This window comes from Rana temporaria, chromosome 4 (assembly GCF_905171775.1).
Source record: "Rana temporaria chromosome 4, aRanTem1.1, whole genome shotgun sequence".
NCBI lineage: Eukaryota > Metazoa > Chordata > Amphibia > Anura > Ranidae > Rana > Rana temporaria.
Window position 1 is genome coordinate 106258396 of NC_053492.1, and position 3486 is coordinate 106261881.

Sequence of the window (3486 nt, forward strand, 5' to 3'; positions counted from 1 at the left end):
GGGAACCATGAATGCCAACATGTACTGTGACATACTGAAGCAGAGCATGATTCCTTCCCTTCGGAGACTAGGCCGCAGGGCAGTCTTCCAACATGATCACGACCCCAAACACACCTTCAAGACGACCACTGCCTTGCTAAAGAAGCTGAAGGTAAAGGCGATGGACTGGCCAAGCATGTCTCCAGACCTAAACCCTATTGAGCATCTGTGGGGCATCCTCAAACGGAAGGTGTAGGAGCGCAAGGTCTCTAACATCCACCAGCTCCGTGATGTTGTCATGGAGGAATGGAAGAGGACTACAGTAGCAACCTGTGAAGCTCTGGTGAGCTCGATGCCCAAGAGGGTTAAGGCAGTGCTGGAAAAAAATGGTGGCCACACAAAATATTGACACTTTGGGCCCAATTTGGAAATTTTCCCTTATGGGTGTGCTCATTTTTGTTGCCAGCGGTTTAGACATTAATGGCTGTGTGTTGAGTTATTTTGAGGGGACAGCAAATTTACACTGTTATGCAAGTTGTACACGCACTAATTTACATTGTAGCAAAGTGTAATTTCTTCAGTGTTGTCACATGGATCAATACAATAAACCTAGGAACCTAACACCCAATTACATTATTCACTGTTACCACACACTATTTTGGGAAAGAGATACCTAGTGGCAGACTAGCTAAAAGTGGCACCTAGTGGCAGTCTGCTTACACAGTAGAGTGTATATATACTACTGGAGGTTACAGGCCTTGCTAGCCTTTGGTGATTTGGTCTCTAGCTGCCCCAAACACTTACTGATCCACTAGTGACAACCAATGACAGACATGCAATTTTATTTTTTTAGACCTTATTTACTCAGTATCCAGGGAAAAGAGGTTTAGTGGTTACAGGATACCCAAAAGAAATAGAAGGTTCTACTGAGTGAAGAAAATTTGGGCTATCAACCTTATATCAAAGTCATCCACAACTCAGCCCCTAGCTACATCACTAGCCTAGTTTCAAAATAGAAACTTATAGCCAGATTCATAAAGACTTATGACGGCGTATCAGTAGATACGCCGTTGTAAGTCCGAATGAGCGCCGTTGTATGTTTAAGCGTATTCTGGAAACCAGATACGCTTAAATTTGGCCATTTCCATACAACACGCCCACTACCAGCCTACTTTGAATTATGCAGGCTTACGCCGGCCCATTTACACTACGCCGCCGTAACTTAGGATGCAAGTTCTTTGTGAATACGGTACCTGCCTCTCTAAGTTACGGCGGCGTAGTGTATCTGAGATACGATACGCCCGCACAAACTTAAGCCAGTCTTTCTGAATCTGACTACAAATCATTCTCTTCATTCCTTCCATAACCTCCTGCTCCCTATCTTGCGGATTGGGAGACTCCAGTTAATGGCAACGTCCCTACAACTGTTTGCCCCAACACAGGACCCTTAAAGGATAACTTCACTTTTGTGGGCAAAAAAATTGCAAATAAAAAAAGAATAACATAACAAAAACAGAGACACAAAGCTCACAGACAGCAAAAAATACAGAATTAATCAACTGGATATATAAAAAATATTTTTTATTGATATACAATTACATAAAGTTTCAAGAAGAAAGTGAAATTATAAAAACATGAGCTCTGGTATATGTGCCCTCTATACTACACAGGATGTCCTAGTGGCATGGATAAATAACATTATATACATGAACATTTTTCAAACTTGATATACTGTACTGCTGTCATGAACGCAGTGCTCACAGTTCTACAACTGGTCTAAGGCACACATGTTTACAGAGGCGCAGTCCGGCTAACAGGCATCCAGCGGTGAACAGACGTGAGCCAATGCTCATGCGCGTGCACAGATTGCGGAGATTGCGCACGTGGGCACAGTGACATTGCCTTGGCGCCCAGTAGTGTTTAAAAGGACTCCAGCTGCATTGGTTCTTTGCTGTTTGATCTGCATCTTTTCCCTGTGACCTGATCGTGAATCTGCATCTGCTCCAATACTGACCTGGCTTCCTGACCTTGCTGCTGTCTCCAGTCCTGACCCTTGGCTTCCTTGACCTTGCTCTGTTTACTTGTCTGCCTGATCCTCTGTTACCAACTCAGCCTGAACTCTGACCATTCCTTGCCTGCTGTCTCTGCCTGACTGATCGGTTGTGTATTACCTGGCTTGTCTGACCTTGCTCCTGCCTGCTGTCTTGCATCAGAGTGCATCTACATTCACTGTCCCTCAGCACACCTGCCTCCGCTGACCTGCATCCACAGTGTACCTGCGTCCGTTGAACTGCATCCGCAGCGTTTTCGCATCCGCAGCGCACCTTCATCATGTATCCTGCTTCCACAGCACCTAAGCCGGTTCCTGTCTCTATCAGCTGCCATCACCTCCAGCCAAGAGAACTCTGTAAGGACTCATACCTCACTGTGCTCCTATGGTGCTCCAGTGACTCCAGAGCCAGGGCTGTACGAGAGGTCTCCCTCTGCACCTCAGGCTCAACTCCAAGGTACCTGTCAACCGCTTAAAAAGCGCCAACGCGTTTCGATTTATGCTAGTTCAAATCTTCCTCAGGGGGATAAGGACATCTAAATCGTGAAACATAAAGTTAAAATATGTTTGCGCATAGAGAAACCAACAACATATGTGTCCATACTATATTGTATCAACATTTATGCAGTGACCATCAATAATAAAACCTTTAATGGAGAGGTTACAGGTGACCAGAGCATATTAAAAAACAACCAAGCGGGTGGGTTTCAGAACAGGCGCCCAACAAGGAGACACACCGGGGCCCAAATTGAGTTTCCTGCTGGGCTTCCTGATTTTGCACTAATGTACAAGTCAGATTTCACAAAATCCCCTGCAACAAAAATTAAATTTTTGGTGAGATACTCCCAATAGGAAATCACATCTAAAGGAATGCAGACCCTGCAATTTTCCTCATTGGAGCCCTGCAGGTGCAGCAGCTGGTTGATAATTATAAAACCACTCTCATTAGATTCACTTGACACATGGACACAGACAAACAAACACACATGGATTTCTTCAGAGTAATAAAAAGGTTGTTAAAATCCTTGCAATGTATACAGATCACCCAGAGGGGAATGTTTTTTTCTCAACAAAAGAGTTACTCTTTAATTTTAAAAATGAACCCTAAACAATCTAATTTCATGTAGATTGCCTCTTATATATCTACAATATGTGTGGCTTTCTTTTGATGAAATACCTGAAAGTCTAGCAGCATGGCACTTTAAAATTAGAACAATATCAACAAACAATAATTATACTAATTTACAGTTACATTTCTTGGTAGAAATGAGTGGAAGCTTCCACTTATTTATAAATGTAGACATTCCACATTATAAAATATGTTCACAAGCTCAACATTTCACACGGCATTACAATCTGATATTTGCATTGTAGTCTTTAGAAGTTATTTGTAAAGTAAATAAATTGGAATCCTGCTGCAGCCACGAGTCAATTGACGACGTGTTAGCTTGATGCGA